The 26376-nt window shown below is 42.8% G+C and overlaps 1 protein-coding gene across 3 annotated transcripts in view; it reads left to right on the top strand.

The window, feature by feature from the left end:
* Positions 1-26376, top strand: part of LOC126483710 (E3 ubiquitin-protein ligase MIB1-like) — a 469781-nt gene that overhangs the window by 388450 nt on the left and 54955 nt on the right. The window lies entirely within an intron of this gene.

The following is a 26376-nucleotide window of genomic DNA, read 5'->3' as shown; positions in this document are numbered from 1 at the left end:
GCCACTCTGTCCGGCTAACACATTTATGTGTTCGTCTGTGTAATGTCTTTATCGACCATATTTTGAACACTGCAGCTGCTTTTTAATTCCTTTTCCCTCCACTGTGTGCGATCGCAAATACTTCTAGGTTCATTGATGCATACTAACGAATTTACATATGTATTACGCTAACTGAAAGCGAGTGACAGCCCAAACTCGCCTTAGCATAACACGCAGTCGAAGTTTTTTCAACATTTCACTATTTAAAACATCTGCAGAAAGATAAACAATTTCATTTGATGACGGGAGAGTTAGTAATTGCAGGGTGCGTTGTCAAGGCTGTTTTTTAAGATGAGGAGGACAGGTGGTAGTTCGGAAACTGCCACCCGCATTTCGTATTCCGGATAGATGGGGGGGGGGGGGGGGGGGTGCATCGCATTATCTTGATTCAAGGAGTATTAGTAGATCTTACGTTTCAGAGTATCAGATCTAAATGGCACATCCTGCGCATAATGAGTCCCCTTAGGGATACAGGTGCCAACGAGGAGAAGAAGTTCGGTGTGTGTTCTCTGTGTGCGTACCGGTGAGAGTCATCCCGGATGAGGGACGGGTCCTTCCGGAAGCCACGAAGAGCACAGGCAGCAGCCAGCTACAGGCATCATGTCGGCACTAATGGCGTGTTTCTCCCTGGACCAGAAGAGATTCTCCCTGATTTCTGGCTACTGTGAGAACTGGTAAAGACGATTTTCTTGCGGGATGAAGGCAGAGCTCACCATGGACAGGACCGATTACGGACTTTTGGTAGAGAGCTGGGGGACGGACTGAATCAGAAGCTCAGACGGTTCTGCGACCGCGTATGCTGCAGATTCCTGACAGGACAACCGAAATAAATTAATAATTGGTTCCTTTTTCCGATCCCCGACTCAGGTGATACAGTTGCTAAACAGTACAAAGAAAACTTGTGTCTCATAAAATTATAGTTGGCGGCGACTTCAGTCTTTCCTCGACATATTGGCGAAAATACATGTTTAAAGTCATTGGTAGGCATAAAATATCGTTCGAAATCGTACGAAATGCTTTCTCTGAAAATTATTTTCAGCAGTTAGCCTAAGAGCCCACTCGAAGTGTAAATGACAACGAAAGCATACTTGACCTGTTAGCAAAAACTAATGAGCAAGTTGGGATGTACATAAGGGCTGCATGGTCGTTTTAGGCAGACTGAATACCGTATCAACCGAACGCAGTAAATGTATATATTTAGAAAAGCAGAGTTAAATTCGCTTCACGCCTTCTTAAGAGGCAGTCTCCAGTCCTTACAAACTAATTATGTAAGCGTAAAGCAGGTGTGGCTTGAATTCGAAGAAATAGTTTTTACGGTAATTGGGAGATTTATACCAAATAAATTAATAAGAGGCAGAACTGATGCCCCATGGTACACAAAACAGAACGCTGTTGCAAAAGCAAGAAAAAAAGGATGCCAAACGTAAAAGAGGACAAAACTCCAAGATGTCGATATTTTTACTGAAGTTCGAAATTTAGTGCGGACTTCAACGCGAGGTACTTTGAATAGTTTTCACAACGGGGTCCCAAATGTTGCTAAGAGTTTCGACTAAGCTGTAGAAATTTCGATGAGAAGCCCTTAACACATTCTCCGTACAGTTCCGATCCCTCCCCATGAGATTTCCATATTTTTGGTGCCCTGGAGAAGGACATTCGTGGCCTTCGAATTGATTTGGACGAAGAGGTGCACGCCAAGATACAATCATTGTTCCGTAGACAACCGTAAATATTTTTCCATGAAGGCTATGGCCGTCTTATCTCACAGAGGGATAAACGTATAAACAGTTATGGCAATTACTTTTGGAATAATAAACCTATTTCTTACTTTTCCCCTTCTGTCTCGTTTTCATTTGGCTACCACCTAGAAATGTAGTCTCAGTTGGCAACCACTCTCTGTGTGTAGCAATTGTGTTCAAAGTCACTCCCTGTAAGGTCCATTGAAAAGAAAGTTGCATTTGTACATATTAAGGGGCTATAATGAAGTGCTCCTCTGTCGTGTCTGAAATTTCCTCCTAGATTATTTCTGCTGAACACAATTCTTAGCAACAGCCCACGATTAAACACGTCCGGTATATTAAATCTTTTGTATTCTGAAGTCCCCTTGCAGTACCGAAGTCACAGTAACGAAGAAATTAGTTACAAGCAGTGGTTTGGGCATTCATGATGCAAGGCTGTCAGAAGCAGACGAGTTCCAAGAACACAGTAGACTCCCTACAGTGATGCACGGACGCTGGTCGTATTGCCCGTGATTCACGCCTATTGTGGTATGCCAGCTATTTCATACATGACGCAGTGCGATCCCACGCAGGATACTGTCAAGTTCACTGCAGCACTTTTTATAGAAAGTTTCTCGCCGTGTTCGCCGTCTTGTTGATGACTGTAATAATACATTCACAAGCCTGATCTTTATTAATTGCTTTCTGAAGAACGTTGTTATTTTCGCTTCACACATCACCGTTCACTCGCTGTTGTATATCAGTAATTGCAAAGTTGTTAGCAGCCGGGCTCGAGGATGGCTAGACTGATGAGCCTGACTGCCTTGAATGGGACAAGGGAGACGAGAACGACTCTTACCAGCGAGATACTTGAAAGTGACTGTGCTTGAGAAAAAAAAGAAAAGAAGGAAGATTAGGGTTTAACGTCCCGTCGACAGGATTGGTCATTAGAGACGGAGCACAAGCTCGGATTAGGAAAGGAATGGGAAGGAAACGAGCCGCACCCTTTTTGAAGGAAGCATCCCGGTATTTGCGTGAAGCGATTTAGGGAAATCACGGAAAACCTAAATCAGCAAGGCCGGACGGGGATTTCAACCGTCCTCCTCACGAATGCGAGTCTGGTGGACTACCCGCTGCGCCAACTCGCTCGGTAGCTGAATTTAAGGTAGATAATAAAACAACTAAAGAGATAAACGAAGTAACAAGCTCTGACTGATCGCAGCTGCAAATACTGCGCCAACTCGCTCGCTCTAAGGCTCGCTCTAATTTTCACAGAAATGTCGTTGCGCGGACGCCTGGCGGCGGTGAGTCAGGGACGTGGTGTGGGCGGGGCGTGAGCAGTTCACAGTGAAGTGGCGCTGCCACAGAGGCGCGGACCGGTCGTGCTGCGAATGGATTAGAAAATGATGCGCTGGAGATTTTGTAACTCATAAATGTTGAGCAGCGAAAAACATAAGCCTATTGTGCACATCCGTTATTATTGAAAAAAGAGGAAAGATATGGCATCTTAGGTGTATTAAAAGAACTGAACATATATTCTGAACGTTTCCAGATTGACTAACATAATATGGAAGTACTTCTGACACAAAGTGAAGGACAGTATTTAGAGAAAAAAACAACGAAACTGGAATGTTTTGATCATAATCCTTATTTTTCATATGATTTCCATTTGAACGTAAGCCTAAACAATGCTGATTTTGTGAGATGTGTTCAAAATAGGATACTATTCCAAAATTTCATAATCCGTAAATATGTACTGCGGAAGACCAGATGTTCGTCATTACAGGGCATAGTTTCCGACCATATGAAAGAGATTTTGCCCTTATAGAGAGAAACAAAATATTCTTTCATTCACACGCCAGGATTCCAGTCACTGTCAACGCCAAAAACAACGGATGTCGTTTGCGCAGATGGAACCAGAGAATTTCAGGGATGTTAGCGCACTAGACCACGGTTGCACAGAGACTCATTCATAATAACTGAGTATGTCTGGTTACAGATTTCATCTGACGACCGTACTACACTAAGGGGAAGGAAAACATCCAGCAACTGTGAATTTGTCAAAACATTGCAGCGAAGCCGAGAGGTACTGGGAAAAGAAACCTGCAGTCAGATAACATTACAGTTTTTCATATTCTGCAGAATATGTGTTAAGAAGAAACCCTTACTTGATATGTGGCAGTGCTCCCAGCGGAAAAACGGAATTTCTGTGAACAAGAACCAAGTGAACACAGGATTTGCACGTCTTGTCTGACAAAACTCATTGATTGATGATGGAGAATATACATGTTTAGTGTAGCTGCAACAGGAACAGTGTTACGTTTTTCCCTTTCCTCTGCTGTTGCTTGCACAGATTTTGACCTTTTTTATTGTACTTCTTCAAAATAAGGTTTCTTTTTCTGCAGTTAGTAGCATATAAAAACCAGAGATTTTCAGCAGCACAACGTTGTAACTGCACAGATTCAACATTCTCATTAATTGTGTAATGTTATCAAGCTGCCATGTCAACTATAACATGTGGAAGATCTTTTTCCTTTTTCATTTTTTTCTGCCGAATAGTTTCCTCCAAACCGAATGAGGAAGGCTGTAGAGCGCAACATGCGCGGTTCCTAAAACCCTAAAACAGTGGTTTTTAATTTTTTACGCGGAAAGGCCCAGTTCACACACCAATGACGTGGCGCGAACGTCATGCGGGCACGTGGCGGTGCTTGGCGCTACTAACCCTTTCGGTCATGGTGTCCTCATTATAAGGACATACTAAAGAAATGCTTAGTATATTAAAATTCGTTAAATTTTACCATTTGTGATTTTTGTCCTTATATTGTCACAAGCAGAGAGTTTATTTGATAACTGTGTCGACATCTCCAGTCAATCTGTGGTAGCACAAAACAAAACTGAATGTGCACAGTCACATGGATGCTTCCCAATAATCTTTGTACCTCCCATCAGCCTGTTAATATCTTCTGAGTTTACGTTAAACAAAATTATTTGTGCGTAGAAAGATGCATTCTTGAAGGTGAAAACTAAACGTGTCTTTCAGAACGAAACGCAAGTGGTATATTTATAACTTTATACATGTCTCCAAATGAGAACATAATGATTGAAAGGCTGTAATAGCGTAGAAATTTAGGACATTATTTCGCTGTCTTTTTAGTCATCTTGCGGTGATTTCACATTGCCCCAGTCCAAGATAGACGAAGGCCACCTACAGAAGAAGTTATAGAGCTCCTTAATTCATCAGAAATTCACGAGCTACCAGATGATCCTGGCGACAATTTTGAACAAGAGGATAATGATGGAGGTAATATTAGACGTTTTATATCATACGATTTATTGTAAGGTGAGTAACCGACACGCAAGACCGTCAGTTACATGATGAGTGACAGTGAGATAATCACGAAACACTCGTCCCATTCAAACGACAATGCACTGGCAGCGAGAATGTTAGTGTTGCGTACGAATTTGTTACAGCGCAGCCAACCTAAAGCTCAATAAGAAAAATATCTATTCTAATAGTAACAGACTGAAAGATAGCTTTGAATGTCCAGATTGGTAAGTCTGATGTCTGTTCACGTGCGTGGCAGGACGTGGCAGGGCGACAGCCACGTCTATTGGGCATTTAGCGGGCTTTGCACCCGAAGACAATATGCAGTTAGCTCCTTTTGAAACCAAACACGGTTTACGACGACCATTTTCGACGGTTTATAGCCGGTTTTGCAACCTGAAACATATTCCACCATGTAAGCGCTGAAAAAACCCATACGGCCGTGAGCCCACCTCGAAATCGACATAAAATGAATTTTTCTATGTCAATAAACTTCACCAACAGCCGTACACTTTAAGATATTTTATTTTATTTTATTTTGAAAGCAACCAGTTTTGACAATTCATTTTGCCATCTTCAGGCCCCATACGTTTTTATCCAAATAAAGTAACATCGTATAGCGCCATAAAACACTGGATATCGTGAATTCCAATCGATATGCAAATGCTTCATTTGTGTAATTTAAGTATTTCGGTGAAATAAAATCAAATAAAATACTTTGGCTTTTAGACTTATTCTGCACCCACTTGAACACAATGTTCTCATTTGGGGATGCGTTGTATCTCCCCTTGGAGGCACCTCGGAATATTTTATACATCTGAAAAGTCATAATTTAATTCGAATAACTGTATAGCAAAGGCTTGAATTTTTTAAAGAAAAAAATAATTCGTGACCGAAAGGGTTAACAAATGAAGCGATTCACACAGAGACTGCGTCGCTGGGACGCGTCGCTCCGTGGTCCGCGACAATTCCGTTTGTCATCATGAGTGGCGCACCGAAGGGACTGCTGCCATCATCGATTTGGAGTCATCCGATGTGCCTCAAAAAGTGTTTTATTTACTCATTAACACTATAATTCGCGTAATTAATTACAAACCACTGTTTTTCGGATCCACGCATGTGCTCAGCTATGCAGTCTTTTGTCATTCGGTTTTTAGGAAACAATTCGCTGAAAAAATTGTTTTCCGCATCTTATAGTCTGATATTACAGCTTGATAATGAACTACTTTTGTCTTCTTTACTGTGATACTTCCCAAATAAGTAAAACTCCGGACATATTTTAAAAAGTTTGCTGTGAAGAATGTAGTCGCTGGCCAGTTTACGTTTGGTGGCTTTGAGGACATAGATTGCTACATATGAAATATAGCTAACATATTAAAATTATTTTTAACGGTGGAAGGAAAACGATACCCCTTCCCTGTCCCGAGTAAATAAGTGACAAACTCTGATGTTTGGTCGACTTTATGGCCGAGTTTATTCGATTGTGATTTATGAAGACAGTTACAATGACATTTTAAATTTACATTGCGTTAATATCTATTCTCATTTTAAAACTACAGGCAGACAACCGCAGATCTAACGGCAGAGTTAGCTATATACTGTATACACAAATTTATCTTGTCTGCACTAAAAGTTTTGTTCAGCAAACACTGAATAACTGTTTTCGTTCACGTATTGTCGTACAAATGGCGTGTGTTAACAGCGAGTAATGAATGAGAAATGGGATCTTGCTCTCTGTATAACTGAAGCATTCTGTGTTCTGGATGTTTTATGCTTACCTATTTTATTAATGCTTATACATTTGCGCTTCCTTGATGTAGACATTGTATGTGGTGTAAAACACCATTTTGCATATTTTTGCAACGGTTATTACACAATTACGGATGTTACTTTCAAAAAATGGCACTGTCTTTTTCACTTTCCAGGGCGGACAAAGTTATGCTGTTGAACGCTCTGGTTTTCCTGTGTTATTTTTTGCAGAAATTATTTTAAGGAGGTGAAAACATTTACTGCAATACAAATGTGCACAGGCAGCAGCAGCAGCAGCAGAGGATACGATCGAATTTAACACTATTCCTCTTGCAATTAGGCTAAACACGTACAGTCAGAATTCCAAAAAAATAATTCAAATGGCTCTAAGCACTACGGGACTTAACATCGGAGGTCATCAGTCCCCTAAACTTGTTGTTGTTGTGGTCTTCAGTCCTGAGACTGGTTTGCTGCAGCTCTCCAAGCTACTCTATCCTGTGCAAGCTTCTTCATCTTCCAATACGTACTGCAGCTCTTGGTCTCCCTCTACGATTTTTACCCTCCACGCAGCCCTCTAATACTAAATTGGTGATCCATTGATTCCTCAGAACATGTCCTACCAACCGATCCCTTCTTCTTGTCAAGTTGTGCCACAAACTCCTCTTCTCCCCAATCCTATTCAATACTTCCTCATTAGTTACGTGATCTACCCATCTAATCTTCAGCATTCTTCTGTAGCACCACATTTCAAAGGCGTCTATTCTCTTCTTATCCAAACTATTTATCGTCCAAGTCTCACTCCCATACATGGCTACACTCCATACAAATACGTTCAGAAACCACTTCCTGACATTTAAATCTATACTCGATGTTAACAAATTTCTCTTCTTCAGAAACGCTTTCCTTGCCATTGCCAGTCTACATTTTATATCCTCTCTACTTCGACCATCATCAGTTACTTTGCTCCCCAAATAGCAAAATTCCTTTACTACTTTAAGTGTCTCATTTCCTAATCTAATTCCCCCAGCATCCGACTTAATTCCATTATCCTCGTTTTGCTTTCCTTGATGTTCATCTTATATCCTCCCTTCAAGACACTGTGCATTCCGTTCAACTGCTCTTGCAAGTCATCTGCTATCTCTGACAGAATTACGATGTCATCGGCGAACCTCAAAGTTTTTATTTCTTCTCCAGGGATTTTAATACCTACTCAGAATTTTTGTTTTGTTTCCTTTACTGCTTGCTCAATATACAGACTGAATAACATCGGGGAGAGGCTACAACCCTGTCTCACTCCCTTACCAACCACTGCTTCCCTTTCATGCCCCTCAACTCTTATAACTGCCATCTGGTTTCTGTAAAAATTGTAAATAGCCTTTCGCTCCCTGTATTTTAGCCCTGCCACCTTAAGAATTTGAAAGAGATTATTCCAGTCAACATTGTCAAAAGCTTTCTCCAAGTCTACAAATGCTAGAAACGTAGGTTTGCCTTTTCTTATTCTAGCTTCTAAGATAAGTCGTAGGGTCAGTAATGCCTCACGTGTTCCCATATTTCTACGGAATCCAAACTGATCTTCCCCGAGGTCGGATTCTACCAGTTTTTCCATTCGTCTGTACAGAATTCGCGTTAGTATTTTGCAGCCGTGACTTATTAAACTGATAATTCGGTAATTTTCACATCTGTTAATGCCTGCTTTCTTTGGGATTGGAATTATTATATTCTTATTTCGCCTGTCTCATACATCTTGCTCACCAGATGTTAGAGTTTTGTCAGGACTGGCTCTCCCAAGGCTGTCAGTAGTTCTAATGGAATGTTGTCTACTCCTGGGGCCTTGTTTCGACTTAGGCCTTTCAGTGCTCTATCAAATTCTTCACGCAGTATCATATCTCCCATTTCATCTTCGTCTAAATCCTCTTCCATTTCCATAATATTGTCCTCAAGAACATCGCCCCCTCTATATACTCCTTCCACCTTCCTGCTTTCCCTTCTTTGTTTAGAACTGGGTTTCCATCTGAGCCCTTGATATTCATACAAGTGGTTCTCTTTCCTCCAAAGGTCTCTTTAAATTTCCTGTAGGCAGTATCTATCTTACCCCTAGTGAAAAAAGCCTCTACATCCTTACATTTGTCCTCTAGCCATCCCTGCTTAGCCATTTTGCACTTCCTGTCGATCTCATTTTTGAGACGTTTGTATTCCTTTTCGCCTGCTTCATTTATTGCATTTTTATATTTTATCCTTTCATCAATTAAATTCAGTATTTCTTCTGTCACCCAAGGATTTCTACTAGCCCTCGTCTTTTTACCTACTTGATCCTCTGCTGCCTTCACCACTTCATCCCTCAAAGCTATCCATTCTTCTTCTACTGTATTTCTTTCCCCCCATTCTTGCCAATTGTTCCTTTATGCTCTTCCTGAAACTCTCTACCACCTCTGGTTCTTTCAGTTTATCCAGGTCCCATCTCCTCAAATTCCCACCTTTTTGCAGTTTCTTCAGTTTTAATCTACAGTTCATAACCAATAGATTGTGGTCATAGTCCACATCTGCCCCTGGAAATGTCTTACAATGTAAAACCTGGGACCTAAATCTCTGTTTTACCATTATATAACCTATCTGAAACCTTCTAGTATCTCCAGGCTTCTTCCATGTATACAACTTCCTTTTGTGATTCTTGAACCAAGTGTTAACTATGATTAAGTTGTGCTCTGTGCAAAATTCTACCAGGCGGCTTCCTCTTTCATTTTTTACCCCCAATGCATGTTCACCTACTACGTTTCCTTTTCTTCCTTTTCCTACTATCGAATTCCAGTCACCCATGACTATTAAATTTTCATCTCCCTTCACTATCTGACTAATTTCTTTTATCTCATCATACATTTCTTCAATTTCTTCATCATTTGCAGAGCTAGCTGGCATATAAACTTGTACTACTGTTGTAGGCGTGGGCTTCTTGTCTATCTTGGCCACAATAGTGCGTTCACTATGTTGTTTGTAGTAGCTTACCCGAACTCCTATTTTTTTATTCATTATTAAACCTACTCCTGCATTACCCCTATTTGATTTTGTATTTATAACCCTGTAATCACCTGACCAAAAGTCTTGTTCCTCCTGCCACCGAACTTCGCTAATCCCACTATATCTAACTTTAACCTATCCATTTCCCTTTTTAAATTTTCTAATCTACCTGCGCGATTAAGGGATCTGACATTCCACGCCCCTAAACTTAGAACTACTTAAACCTAACTAACCTAAGGACATCACACACATCCATGCCCGAGGCAGGATTCGAACCTGCGATCGTAGCAGCAGCGCGGTTCCGGACGAAGCGCCTAGAACGCTCGGCCACATCGACCGGCAGTCAGTATTCCATTTTCTGTGCTCAGTCAATTGGTTTTGCCAGACAGACGTCCAAATTCACTATTCACGTTGTGCTAGCTCGATTGGAGCAAGCTGTCTGTGACGGACCAACATAATTATTTTACATAACACCCATGTTGCTGTCTATAATTCGTTGCCCTGTAGCAGTATAGGGTTGCAACTTGCATCAGCGAAGTTGGAAGTCTACCGAATAATATACATGACACATAATACCCCAACCGATAATGGGAACAGTATAAAAAAATCTGAGGCGCTACTTTTCAGCACGCCTCCGTATTGCTTACCATAAACAGAAATTTGCCAGACTTTTTAGATGCATTGTACAATCTTCTGGGCGCACGACATCGAACTTCAGCACTCACACTGTAGTTTAGTGAGACGAACGTGTTAAAACATGTAAGAACGTTAAGAAATTACACACACACACACACACGAAATCATATTTTATAGCAATTTGAAACTACAGTACATTTCATTTGTTGTGCGACAAGGTAAATAATGGAATGTAGTCGTGCGTGAAAGGATCTCTTGTTCCTCACTATAACGGCAAAATCTGTTACACGTTGTAGGAAAATGTGTCCTGTAACGAGGAATTTTTGGTCAGTTACGACTAGATGTTACACTACTGCATCACAACTCTCAGATATTTAATATACAGCTACAACTTTTTGGCTAAGCGAATGATGAGAGAAGTTTATTTCGTTGCAAGTTGCAGTTACAGAGTTGTTTCATTCACACCGTCAAGTGACAATTTTGCAGCATCGGGACTATTTCCCCTCGATATATAAAGACATGCACTGTCCCTCGGTGTCTGCGTTTATTGCCCTTCCACTCAAAACAAAGAATTTTGTGGTTGGACAGTGGTAGCGCGACGGTGCTGCTGTGTCCCTACTGCAGCTGCGCCCCCGCGTGCGTTGTTCACGTCCCTGCCTCGTCTGCGTCACGCCACCCCATTTGTGTGTGTACTGGGCCTAACGACTCCGTGTCGACGGGAGATTAAGCTCCACACTGCGCTTTGGCAGACTTCTTACAAACTGCTCCTTGTCACCTATACTGAAGTATTTCTGCGTCGTGTGGCATGTGTACTTGTTAGGTCATATAATGGATATTAGTCTTTCCATTTCATGTGGGAATGTTACAGAAATGTGGATGATTTGAACTGGGTAACACGCAAGGAACCTTCTTATTAGTTGCATAAAATTTATTTTCAAGTCCCTTACCGCCTCATATATACCAGTTTCGTACCAAACGAGGAATTGTGGCGAGTAGAATTACCGTCCATGTGGAGGCATGTAAAAAATTATTCTTGTGGCGTTACAACCTGCCACACCTACTGCGGTGTGTATTAAGAGTGACGACTTGCCGACCATGGTGGCCGAGCGGTTCTAGGCGCTTCAAATGGTTCAAATGGCTCTGAGCACTATGGGACTTAACTTCTGAGGTCATAAGGCCCCTAGAACTTAGAACTACTTAAACCTAACTAACCTAAGGACATCACACATCCATGCCCGAGGTAGGATTCGAACCTGCGACCGTAGCGGTCGCGCGGTTCCAGACTGAAGCGCCTAGAACCGCTCGTCCGCTCCGGCCGGCCTTAGGCGCTTCAGTCCGGAATCACGCGACTGCTACGGTCGCAGGTTCGATTCCTGCCTCGGGCATGGATGTGTGTTATGTCCTTAGGTTAGTTAGGTTTAAGTAGTTCTAAGTTCTAGGGGACTGATGACATATGTTAAGTCCCATAGTGCTCAGAGCCATTTGTTACGACTTGTTAAAACAGCAGTTGAGACAACCACATGATTGATGTTCTAATTCTCAATTCGAATCACAGACAGCTCTGCATGTTTATTCACGCCATCAGCTGTACAAGCACAGACCTAATATAGTGTTGCGTGATACTGAAAAATATGTAGTCTGCTAACTGTGTGAGGAATAGTTTCTCTACTTGATTAATTAGGGAACAAATATCTAGCAAAGCATAAATTGTGTAGGCTTATCAGTATGTTATGTAGGATATTGATGAGGAAAAATGTGTCACATTTAGTCATATATAGTCCTGTATTGGAACATGCAATAACGTCAATTATGAACAGAACACTTTCAGAATAGTGGTAGACATCTTTCCAGCGATAACAGACGCCTTGACTGAGTAGCGTTTTGAGTTTACCCCGTCATCAGAAATAAACTCAAATTATAACAGTCGGGAGAACTGTGCGTCTTTGCATTTCACAAGACAGTCAGCGATCCCTCTTGTCTTGCTCGTAATTGTTCGCAGAATGATGTCAAATCAACGTTAGTTTGAGTGTAACAGCATGAACAGCTATACCTAGTTATATGTAACTTCAGAATAATTGTACATCGTCTACTGGGAATTTACAGCCGCCGGCCAGGGTGGCCGAGCGGTTCTAGGCCCTACAGTTTGGAACCGCGCAACCGCGACGGTGGCAGGTTCGAATCCTGCCTCGGGCATGGATGTGTGTGATGTCCTTAGGTTAGTTAGGTTTAAGTAGTTCTAAGTTTTAGGGGACTGATGACCTCAGAAGTTAAGTCCCATAGTGCTCAGAGCCATTTAAACCATTTTGAATTTACAGCCTTAGTCATCATTCACAAGAGAGCTAAAACAAAACGGTTACTGAGTCGAAGAAATCAGGAGAGAGTTTACATGAGAAAAAGTACGTGCGGCTTAATTTGTGACAGTGTATAACACGGAAAAATAGCGAAGTACGACCACTTTCAGTTTGTCCAAGAATTTCCATGGGTACAGTGCACTAACAGACGATTCACAGATGATGCGGTTATCCATGAGGAAGTGTTATCTAATGAAAATTGTAGTACTCTCCAGTAAGACAACAAAAAGTGCTAAACAAGTGTAAAGACTGGAAAGTAGCTATTAATATAAAGAAATGTAAAACAGTGTATATTCTGAAGCGTTGAAATAGTTTTCTTCAACTAACCAACTGTTAAATCGCAGCTGGAATCAGTTATTTCATATAAATACCCTGACAGTGAGCGATAATAAATGCCGAGCTATTTGTAAAACATTAGGCTTACAACTTTGACAGTATTTTGGAACTCTGTTGTCTACGAGAGAGATCGCATATCAAATATTTACTCAGAACAAAGCTAAACTGCCTGAATGTGTGCCAGGTTGGACTAATAGGGACATTGAGATGAAAAACATGAAAGTCCCAAGTTTGACTGAGAGCGGCGTGTAATAGAAGTACTGAAAATTCTGAAATGACAAAAATATGAAGAGGGACGGCTACTATTTTGCGAAAAGCTGCGTATAGAAACCCAGGAATTGTTTTGGGGATAAAATCTTAAAGGTTTTGTAAACTTCTCACAGTTGGAGCGGACTGTAGCACGACGAAAAGTGAGATTAATGGAAGCTTGCAGAAAGATACACGAGCAGTTCTTCCCACGGCCCATATGCACGAGCAGTTCTTCCCACGGCCCATCGTTGAATAAAGTGGAGAAGATTTAAATACATGGTACAATGGTTTTTTTATATGAAAAGTTACTGCAGACGTTGAGCGTTACCTACGGAACAATGGTTCCACTTGTCAGACTCCCACGACGGTTGCATGCCTTACCGTCGGCGGAGCTTTCTTTCGTGCCACATCGGACGGGAAGTATTATCGGTACTAGGAATGACGGGTAGTGTTTTAGCAGAATGCGCTTCGAGATCTGTGGGATGGCAGTCGCGATTGCGGAGGGCGTGTTTACAAACGCGGAGTGCCAAGTAACCCAAGGCGCAGTGTGTCGGCTACGCTTTTAGCCCGCTGGCCACGTGACGCCGTGGGCGCGGGCGCTGACGTCAGCGTAGGCGCGTGTCGCCATGTTTACACTGACCGGCTACCTGCCGACGTCCGCCGGCTCACGCCTTAAAGCCGAACTTCCTCTGCCGTGCTGCCTTCGCCAGTGCGTGTTTCCAATTTCTTTAGCGTTGTCAATTCGTATCCGGGAGATATCCTCTTTGATCACTCCGCAATTGTCGTCTAGGGAAAGCCGAGATGGTTGTTACAGTAAGACCCCTCCTTGTCTAAATCAGTTTTTGCTCTGTGTTTACTCACGTCGATATTGCATTTAAACTTTACAGATTACTGTAATGTGCGTTGCAATAGCCTCTTTCCACCATACCGTATACTACGAAGTTTTTATCGCTCATTTCCCGGGTGACGCTTGGTAACAAGTACGAGAAGTAATTCGCCTAATATTATTTATGCCGTCTTTAAAATGTAAAATATTATGTATTGTTTCCGGAGCCCTCGCTAGATACTGATTCCAGCAATTCGATTTCGCAGAGTAAGCGCCTGTCGATTGATACTTTCGGCATTTCTGTTACTCCCACAAGTAAAGAAACTTGCGACATTTCACACCACACTTATTCACATACGCGTAGTGTCTGCTGTTCAACCAGCCTGGTACCGTCATTTATTATTGGCTTTTCCGTCCTAAGCTTACTGCAATTTAATTGAAGAGAATTTTGCATCGGACGTCGTTTCGCTTTTATTTATTAAGCGGCTTCCGTGGTTATTCTGCAAAAGGAGAAACATACGTATCCAATTTGTAGTATAACCACGGAAGGTGCTTTGTAAATAAAAGCGTAACGCGTATAGTGTAAAATTTTCTTCAGTTGAATTGCTGTAAGCGTAAGACGGAAAAACCAATAACGACTGATTTTAACAGCTGCTGCGGGGAAATGGTCGTGCAAACAAACATAGCCTGATACAGGCTCCACCGCGCTCGAACGGTATCCTAGTATGGACCGAGTAGTTTATGTCTCCAACCGACGGACGGAAATTTGTCTACACGTTTCGCTTCTACCAACCGTGCGTGATCGATCCTTCGCGGTACGCAAAACGTCGAATTTCTTTTAAATTCTGGGTAGTTTGAGCCTTTAGTAAAAAGAGCTACTGACTAAAATTTGGTTGCCCTCGGGAAGAATCTCGAACAAAGCAAACTTCTCGGCTGTTTGCATCGCAATGTACTGATTAAGTGAATGTGATTCGTATTTAAAACGAAGCATACGGACGGTGACGCTTTTGCTGCTGGCAGTCGGAAATGTGGGTCGTGAATGCACCTCTAAAAACACGCACGACACCTGTTGTTGACGGTGAGTGTCGGGAAGGGCGACTGTCGCTCGCCGCTTCCGGAAGTGGCTGCAGGTACTCACCGCGCGTGCGTCGGCGTCGGCGTCGCGGTTGCCGCTGCGTCGCCGGCGGCCGCCCGCGGGGAATGGCGGCGCTGGCGGCGGCCGCGTGGCGCCGCTGGCCCCGCCTCCCCCCACCACCGCGCCGGCCCGGCCCACATGTGCCGCACAAAAAGCCGCCGCCGCCGCTTCCGGGCAACGCCACCGCCTTGGCTCGCCTCCCAGGCAACGCCGCCGCGCCGGTACGTGCTGACACGTTCTGCCCGTAGGCGCAACATTCAGCTCTGGCCCTCACTAGGGGTCCGCACGGATTATCCAGTTGGTCCGAGAAGTCCGCGTAGCACTGTATACTCCAGCATATACGTACACTGATACACTAAAACATCGTGACCTTTGCCTACCGCCAGAATGTATGCCGCTCGGTGGTGTTGCGGCGACGTCACGCGGTAAAGAAAGTATACAGCGTGATTCACTTAAAACTTGCACCGCAAACATTGCGGAAATCGAAAGTGCTATTGATATGCGGTTTTCACACAGTTTTCATTACCACACACACACACACACACACACACACACACACGCGCGCGCGCGCGCGCGCGGCTGTCTGTTATAAAATGCAGTTAAATGTATTTTTACCACTGTTGACTTCTAACTTATGGATCACATTTTTTTTTTTTTCTAATAATGAAATGTTCATATATGAAAATTATGTGAATACCTTACATCAGTGGCACCGCAATGTTTGCGGTGCAAGTTTTAGGTGAATCACCCTGTAAAAGCGGAGCAGAGGCGAATGGAGAATCATTCGAGCGACGATACGGGCCACAAATGGAGAAATTTACTGACCAAGGGTAATTTATCACGGTCCGGCGCATCTAGAAAACGGCAAAGCTGATCTGGTGTTCGCTTGCTACTGTTGTGAGCATCAGTGGAAAGTGGTCGAGGGACGGTGAACCCACGAAGAGGCAACGAGATGATGGAAGACTGCGCCTCAAGTCGGAGGGTTGCCTACTCTAAACAGCTAGCCAGAGGGGCGATCCGTGGCAGATATGGTGACAGCTAGTGCAGGTATTGGTGAAGCACCAGCTCGCCGTTCGGCGCACATTGTAGAACAAGGGGTTCCGCAGCAGACGACATTTACCGTGGTGACCCAACGATATCGCCATTTGCGATTGCAGTGGGCACGCGTCGATGATTGTGTGCAGTTTCTCCTTAAAATCAGCGGCGATAGCGGCTTCATCCCCGGATAATGATTCGTCGCTGATGGCGATTTCACGAATGCCGTGCCGCTTATTGAACCGACCCTGCCCGCCATCACTTCCGAGAAATTCTTGCTCCTTTCCTTCAATCAGCTCATAAAAAGTCATCGCTTTTTGACGAAGTAGAGGATCTGAAACTGGCACACCTTTGGCTCTTATTTGTTCGTGCCACAAAAGTAAAGCCTCTTCTAACTGAGGATATGCACCTTTTCTCATTGTTTTTCGAGATTTCACTGCGCTGCCTGACGCTTGGGGGGATGGAACGACATTTTTCAATTTCTGATCTATTTGTCTCCCAATATTTAATCGTACTCCTACCGACGTTCAAATCCGCAACAACTTTCGCGGGTGGCTCTGCAAAGCGCGAAGCTTTTGCTCCATCGAGATTACACTCTTTTTTTCGTTTCGCCTCCGTAGTCACGTTCAGCGCTTTTTGTACCGACACTGAACTGATTCTTTTTTGGCTTTTCGCCACTTTTATCTCTGGACATTTTAAAGCAGGTAGCGCAAAAACGAAGCGTTTAATCGAAAACACATAGACGCACTAGACAAAGGTTTTGACTTTTGAAACCAGGCTGTCACAGCCATCGAATGAAAACATTCGACACATCTATCCCGCCTCCCCTGTCCTACCCAAGCCCCCTCGGCAACACGACAGTACGTTGTACGTTTACTGTTAAATTGCTTCGTCTGATGTACCGACAACAGGCGGAAAGTAGCGCCGCACTCCCATTGTCGGTTTCGACAGGGCTGAGTCGCGCTGCATAGAGCAATACTGAACGTTCTGTTCTTTCGAGGAGTTCCAATAGATAGCAGTGGCATGAAAGCACGCAATACGAACAAGAAAAATGCTAAAACTTCAACCAACACACGCACAAGTTGACGACACTCTGACTTCTGACCGCGCCAGTGCACTGATTAGCAGTAGACTGCCGAAAAAGACCAGCGAATGCGTGGCTCTAGGCGCAGACAAGTTTCAAGTTGTCAAGTATCTAGCTACCCAAAATCGTAGCTGCGCGGTACGTCAGACAGCTCCAATGTGAGCCGCGAAAATCGGAAACATTTGTTCGGATTAAGCGGATTTCGGATAAACGGGAGTTTATTGTACTCTTAAAAAAATTGCTCGAGCAGATATTGTGATGACATCCCTGCCGATATCATAAGATGAGGTGGATTCCGGCAGTTATTGAGGAAACTGGTGTAATCAAAAATGGTTCAAATGGCTCTGAGCACTATGGAACTTAACATCTGGGGTCATCAGTCCCCCAGAACTTAGAACTACTTAAACCTAACTAACCTAAGAACATCACACACATCCATGCCCGAGGCAGGATTCGAACCTGCGACCGTAGCGGTCGCGCGGCTCCAGACTGTAGCGCCTAGAACCGCTCGGCCACTTCGGCCGGCACTGGTGTAATCCCCTGCCGATTGTGGGACGCGTTGGAACAAACTATGCTTGTCATCTAGCCTCTCAGGTCTGGTACATCATTCCAGAGACTGGCAGGAAAGGTTGAGAACACCAGCTTCGTTCACGGAGTTTCGACGAAACGCACCATCTGCAGCAGAACAGATTGTGCCCCCCTGGTTCTTAGTCGAGTAGGACGCTTGTACAGAGACTGCGAAGGTTCTCTGAAAAACTCGGCCGTGACTTCTAGGGCTTAAGCCAAAAACTGTCGCGTCCCCCTAAATGGGTCAGGTGTTCACTACACATCAGGAAAAAAGTGTATCGATTACTACATTTTCGTTGTTCTCGCAGTAAAACTGCCACATCAGGTATGGCGTTTTAATGTATTGCTTCTTCACTACTAACTGTATTCGCAACGTATACCAATGAATGTACCTGCAAAATTTATCATTCTGCGGCACATATTTAGGAGATACGACGTTATAAACATTGAGATGCGTTAAAGCTACCTATTGCTTAAAACGGTGCGCGAATTACGTAGAGTATACTCAGGCAGTGTTCGATAGTGAGAGCACTCAGCGACTTAAAACAAACTTTAAACGTAATTTCGAATATTTTATAATTTTTTTCTCGCTTACATGCTTAACGTCAAATATTTAACGCATTAACTCATTTGTAAAGTAATCAGAAGGTTGAAGCTGATTCATACATGGGAGTTCTAGTCATCAAAGAATCGGGTGTCTACTGATGTTGTCAAGAATATTGGAAGGTAGCGTTGTAGCCCACTGCTGCTACCCTTCTTGTACACGGGTGTGATTTGTACTGTCTTACAACTACTGGGGCGTTAGATTATTGTTAAAAGGGGCTAACTCAGCCGCAAATTCAGTAAACAATCTGATAATGATTCAGTCGGGCCCTTGAACTTTGTTCAGTTTTAAATATTTTAGCTATTTCTCAATGGCACTGACTTTAACTTTACACACCTTTTCATTGGTAACTGGCGCAATACTCCTGGCTCGCCCTTTGTGAAAGAAAATTTGAAAATGGATTTAAGCGTTTCCGCTTTTGCTTTGCTACCATCACTTTCAGTTGCCTTTCTCTTCCGTGCGTGTCTGGACACCAGCTTCGGTGCCGCAACAGCCTTTACATACGTCCAGAATTTTAGCAGAAGATCTTCCGCTACGGCAGTCGCTGAAGCCTTTGCGCATTGCTCTCTTGACCACCAGATACGTCTCATCCAACATCTGTCAGTCTACAACACTGTATTTGTTTCACACTTATTATGCAGTAGTCTCTGTTTCTTTAGGAATTTCCTTACCCTGACTGTACACCATGGAGGCTCCTCCCATCACGAACTACCTATTGCGCACACATGTATCCAGTGTAAGGTCAACTATTCTTTTAAACTTGAGCCAAAGTTCCTATTTTTTTTGCAGATTTGTGGTAAGGTCTTATGGGACTAAACTGATGCGGTCATCGGTCCCAAAGCTTACGCACTACTTAATCTAACTTAAACTAATTTACGCTAAGGACAACACACACACTCCCATGCCCGAGGGAGGACGCGAACCTCCGATGTGGGGAGCCGCGAGGGCCGTGACAAGGCGCCTAAGACCGCGCGGCTATCCCGCGCGGCCGGAAGTTCCTATAACGCTCCTGTCATGCGCTAAGAGTTTCTAGTTCTAACGTCACCACCCTTTAATTAGCATATAACTATTTTACTTGTAATTAATGTGAAAGGCAATAACGGGTTGTGAACTATTTTTATATTAAAATGAAAAGCAGTGGCGGCTACGTTAAAAGAGATTGGAGCCTCTTTCACTTAAATGACTGATTAATTCAGAACTTTTACGAAAGTTAATGCAATTTCTTCTGAACGTAGCAGCGGCCCACAGTTGTGGCTTGGAGAGCAAATCTTTTGGTAAAATTCGTTACTGACTGTGAATTTAAGTGTTTCCATGCGGAAGTTAGTATTAAACTGATTATCGGATTTCGTAACATTAAAATAATTGCAGATTCTATCGTATTTCACAAATAAAATACTACGGCTCATGAAATGGTGCACACAAACTATATAATCAAAAGAAATGCTTCCGTATTTAAGAAAGCACACAAAATGATGACTCTGTAAAGGAGGAACAGGTTTGTAAATGAAATATAGTTAAACTTTAAAAGTGTATTTTAAAGAAATAAAATTCAACTTACACTATTCCACACAGCTTAATATGCAAAACAAAAGATCCTCTACATTAAACGCGCGATATTCAAATGCATGCACTTGGTAGTCTGATTTATAATAACAGTTACAGTTGCAAATAGTTAAGTAACAGTCCAAGAAAGATCTCCTATGACAATTTCATCGAATCGCAGAATTAATTGCGTAACATGAATCACGCTAACCGAAACACAATGGCAAAAAGAAAAGAGCAAAACATAAAAGAAAAAAGGGTGGTGCCCTCGTTTCACAAGTATTTATACTAATTACACATCATGATCTTTGTATGCTTATCGATATATTATTCAGAGGTGCCTGACATAGTTACATTACTTTGGGTAAATTTCGTGTAAAAGTTTGGGAGTTATAAAGTTCCTCATTGAGATATGACACTACTTCTTGTCTATCTATTATATTGAGTATATGAATCTTTCCATTTGTTTTAGTTGCCCTTTTTACTTTGTTAATCATTGTTGCTACAACTGCCAAATAGTCACTGATATTAATTTCGATGTGGACATCCGCAAAGAGACCAGGTCTGTTTGTTTCGATTAGACCCAATATATTTCCATCGTGAGTGGGGTTCCGAACTGTGTGTTCTAGGTAGTTTTCAGAGAAGATATTGAGGAATGTCTCACAGGATGTGTTGTCCCTCCCACCACTGACAAAAATGTAATTATCCTAATTAGTTGTTGGACGATTTAAGTTTCTTCCAATGATTACACTGTGAATAGGAAACTTACATACTAGCGAAATGAGTTTTTCTCTCACGTTTTCGGTTGCATCAAGATGTAAGACTGGCAGCAGCAGATAGAAAGGGTCTAATTGTAGTCATATGCCGGAATACTGTTTCTTGCCCAGACAATTTCACGTGAAGCTTCAATTTATATCTCGGTAGATGTCAGTTTTTTATCTACTGCGACACATAAACCACCTCCATTTCCCATTAACCTGTCTTCAGTTTTGCCCCAAAATCTCACTGCTGTCGGTTTCGGAATTCAATCAGATGGTTTTTTTTTGTTTTTTTTTTTTACGTACTGCTATTATGAGTGCTTCACTGATTTTTAGGAGTGCTTCAAACTCTGCTAATTTGTAGCGAATGCTTCAGCAGTTAACCGCTAGGATTTTAATACTCTCGTATGTGGGGTGGGGGGCAATTCTTTGGATCTTTGGGTCTACTGCAGCTATTTTCTGCATTGGATAGATCGTCGCTAATCTAAAAAACCTTTGTCTGCACCCCACATACAATCAGCCATCTGGATAGCAGCCTCTGAAAGCAAAAATGTTTCAGCAAGGCTTGCAATTATGTATAAAGTTGGCTGCAAGTCACTAAGTGCTTTCTCATTCTCAAATACTGGGTGAATATAGTCTGGATACTTGCACGCGGGGAGTTACGCTACCACATGACTTACAGTCAGCTAGTAACTGTTAACACTTTCCTTACTGTACTGAATCCGTCACAGCATTTAGGAAAAAAAATGGTTCAAATGGCTCTGAGCACTATGGGACTTAACATCTATGGTCATCAGTCCCCTAGAACTTAGAACTACTTAAACCTAACTAACCTAAGGACATCACACAACACCCAGCCATCACGAGGCAGAGAAAATCCCTGACCCCGCCGGGAATCGAACCCGGGAACCCGGGCGTGGGAAGCGAGAACGCTACCGCACGACCACGAGATGCGGGCAGCATTTAGGATCTTGTAGTTCAATGAACGAAGAAAAGTTACTGTTGAATGAAATGGGTTAATAACAAACATGTGTACCACTTCGAAGTGCAGTAAAACCCCGTATTCAGGGATAAACTGTGTTCTGTGGGTGTGATGGGCTGGAGGTGATGGTGGAGAGAGGGAAGGGGGGGGGGGGGGAGGAGGAGGAGTTCGAAGTTAGATTCCCTCATTCGTATGTCACAAACAGAACAGCGAGCAGGCGATTCCCCACATTCTCTACTACAGGCAAGAAGCAACTAAAGGCTGTTTCGCAATAATATACCGACCCTCTGCTTGAATACCTGGACAAGCAGTGCACAGACATGCCCTGAGGTGTGTTTATACAGATACAAGTTACTAACAATACTACTGCAAGTAGTATATCGTGGAAAGTGGATGTGAATATTCCGGACGAAATATAACTGATCATGCTCATGTCAAGAACAGTAATCTGCTGTAATGTATTGCTTATGTTGAAATATCTCAAGTTCTGTTGCAGAGGGCTTCAGTTTAAGTTTCTGACACTCTTCAGATGCTGGAAGAGCTGAGGGTGGGGTGAAGTATTTTGTATTCCTCATTCTGTGAAAAGTATTCCAGCTATTGATAATACATATTGGCAGCAACCTCTTCAGTGTGATAGACAGTTGACGGGTCCAGCAATTGAGCTTTGTTAGGTAACTCACTTAACAACTGCAAATAAGTACTCACTTAATAATCTTAAAATAATTCCACTATATAAACACGGGTTCAGTGAAGTCGTTTTGGCTACCCACGTAAGAAAAGTAGAGAACTGGATAGGAAATCTGGGGAGACATAGCCTGCAAACTGAAAAACCAGCAGCGCTCGTGGTGGAGGATGTTACCTTTCGAGGAAGAATGCTACAACTATCGTGCAGGGTGACTTACAGATGCACCCACACCCCACCTGTCAGGATTTCAGTATACTGTATTATCCATGGCATTCCCCCATACCGCTGTGTAAAAATTTGCCACTACATGAATTTCTTCACCTAGTTGATCTTTTTTGTTCTCCGTTGACTGGGTACTATCTGTATATGAGTGTATTACGTCAGTATTTTAAAGTTTTTAAATTCGATCACCATGTATATAGAAATATTGAAAATCAAATTTTTGTTGCCCATGGAAGCCGTTAGATAGTAGACAGTAGATACTCTGATCTCAAACGTAATGAGGTACCTGGAACAGAATGGGGATTCCGAAGACACAGAACATATGAAATTCAACTCGCATTTTTCAAGACATGACATACAAAAATCGTGGATGAAGGCAGTGAGGTAGATGCAGTATTTCTCAATTTCCTAAAAGCATTTGACTCAGTATCACGTCTACGCTTGTTATCAAAAGTACGGTCACAAGATGGGATATCAAGCGAAAATTGTGATGGGATTGAGGAGGCAGCAAGTTATCTTGGATGAAGAGTCATCGAAATATGTGAAATATGTCAAAGCAACTTCCAGTGTGCTCCAAGGAAGTGTGGTGGGACCTTTGCTGATACTGAACATATATTAATGACCTTGCGGACAACATTAATAGTAATCTTAAACTGTTTGCAGATGATGCAGTTATCTGTAATGAAGGACCGTCTAACAGAAGCTGCTGCACAAATATTCAGTAAGATCTTGATAACATTTCTACGCGGTGCAAAGATTGACAGCTTGTTTTAAATGTTCACAAATATAAAATAATGGACTCACAAAACGAAACCACGTAGTGTTGTATCTGTAATAACTATGAGTCACTGTTTTAATCTGTAAACACGTGCAAATACCTGGGTGTAACAGTATGTAGGGACGTGAAATGGAACGATCACGGTCTCACATGTAGGTAAAGTAGGTGGGAGACCGCGGTTCATTAGTGGAATTCTAGGGAAATGCAACTCGTCTACTGAGGGGACAGCATACAAAACACTCGTGCGACCGAGCCTAGAATATTGTTCAAGTGTGTAGGATCCGTACCATATACGACTAACACTGGATGTTGAACGGACACAAAGAAGACAAGCACGAATGGTCACTGGTTTGTTCGGCCCATGGGAAGGCGTCACGGAGATGCTGCTTACTGAACTGGCGGAAGGTTGAAGACAGACGCAGGCTATCCTGTGAAAACCTACTTGGAAAATTTAACTGGTGAATCTGGGAATATATTACAGCTTCCTCCGGATCGTTTTCAGAGATATCGCGAAAACAAGATGAGACTGATTATAGCATGCACAAAGACATTTAAACAATCAGTCTTTCCGTGCTCCGTACGTAAATGGAATAGAGGAGACCGTGATAACTAGTGCAAAGATACGTACTCTATGCCATGCATTTCACAGTGATTTACGGAGTATGAATGTAGACGTAGATGATGAAAGTGGACAAACATGTTACTTATATATATTGCTAAAATGGCAGTAATAGGAAATTCAGGGAACAGTTTTTCCTCACTAGAACATTAAAAAAGTTTTTTAAGTACATCTGTTGTTTTACAGACGTTCTGATGTACATTATTTATTTCGTTGACAGTGTTATCGATTCGGCTAAGAACTATGTTCAACTTACTAGTTATGTACTGAAGCTGACTTCGCTTCCTTCCTTGTACAGCACATTCCAGGCAATGTGAGGTACTGTATGTCATTCAGTTCGTTCTTAGAGGTTCGCCTGCAATGAAATAAGGCTGTTGCGATTGGTACGTACAGACCCAAACGAACAATTCAAGACTAGCAGAAGAACCTTTTTAACTTCCATGCACTTTCTTTTGTGGTATTTTAGCCTACCACTCATTGCAGGACCGCAGCTCGTGGTCGTGCGGTAGCGTTCTCGCTTCCCACGCCCGGGATCCCGGGTTCGATTCCCGGCGGGGTCAGGGATTTTCTCTGCCTCGTGATGACTGGGTGTTGTGTGATGTCCTTAGGTTAGTTAGGTTTAAGTAGTTCTAAGTTCTAGGGGACTGATGACCGTAGATGTTAAGTCCCATAGTGCTCAGAGCCATTTGAACTCATTGCAGTTAATACCTTCATAATCAGGCTATACATTTTTTTTCATTGTTTCCTATCTGCGAAGGAGACCGAATTTTTCACTCCGGCCGAAGTTGTTTGAAACTTCCGGATGAACATATGCTCCGATCATGGCTCGACCAGCTCTTCGCCTCAAAACCATCTGCGTTATACAGTCGCGGAACGGAAAAGTTCCCCCAGCGTTGGCAGACTCTTGTAAGTAGTGAAGTAGAATATGTTACTGATGACTGAAGTCTCTGTTATGTGCAGCTGTTGTGTTTATTAAACGTAAGGAAAAATTCTACGAACTTACGCGCCAACTCAATAAAAATGGGATATTGAAAACTTTGGTGGAACACCAATTTCAAGTCCCACCAGCTGCCACTGGTATTTCAAAACAGTTTTTACAGCTACATCTACGTGATTATTCTGCTGTTCACAATAAAGTGCCTGGCAGCGGGTGAACCACCTTCAAGCTGTCTCTCTACTGTTCCACTCTCGAACGGCACGCAGGAAAAACGAGCACTTAAATTTTTCTGTGCGAGCCCTGATTTATTTTATCTTATTGTGATGATCATTTCTCCCTATGTAGGTGGGTGCCAACAGAATGTTTTCGCAATCGGAGGAAAAAACTGGCGATTGAAATTTCATAAGAAGATCCCGTCGCAACGAAAAACACCTTTGTTTTAATGATTGCCACTCCAATTCACGTATCATGTCCATGACACTATCTCCCCTATTTTGTGATAATACAAAACGAGCTACCCTTCTTTGTACTTTTTCGATGTCATCCGTCAGTCCCACTTGATGCCCCACACCGCACTGCATAGTTTCGTAATAGAATTACAAACAGTGCTTAATACACTACTGGCCATTAAAATTGCTATACCAAGAAGAAATGCAGATGATAAACGGGTATTCATTGCACAAATATATTATACTAGAACTGACATGTGATTACATTTTCACGCAATTTTGGTGCATAGATCCTGAGAAATCAGTACCAAGAACAACCACCTCTGGCCGTAATAACAGCCTTGATACGCCTGGGCATAGAGTCAAACAGAGCTTGGACGGCGTGTATAGGTACAGCTGCCCATGCAGCTTCAGCACGATACCACAGTTCATCAAGAGCAGTGACTGGCGTATTGTGACGCACCACTTGCTCGACCACCATTGACCAGACGTTTTCAGTTGGTGAAAGATCTGGAGAATGAGGTGACCAGGGCAGCAATCGAACATTTTCTGTATCCAGAAAGGCCCGTACAGGACCTGCAACATGCGGCCGTTCATTATCCTGCTGAAATGTAGGGTTTCGCAGGGGTCGAATGAAGGGTAGAGCCAGGGGTCGTAACACATCTGAAATGTAACGTCCACTGTTCAAAGTGTCGTCGGTGCGAACAAGAGGTGACCGAGACATGTAACCAATGGCACCGC

Source organism: Schistocerca serialis, chromosome 6, assembly GCF_023864345.2.
Source record: "Schistocerca serialis cubense isolate TAMUIC-IGC-003099 chromosome 6, iqSchSeri2.2, whole genome shotgun sequence".
NCBI classification, from domain to species: domain Eukaryota; kingdom Metazoa; phylum Arthropoda; class Insecta; order Orthoptera; family Acrididae; genus Schistocerca; species Schistocerca serialis.
This window is presented reverse-complemented; position numbering and strand designations above follow the sequence as displayed.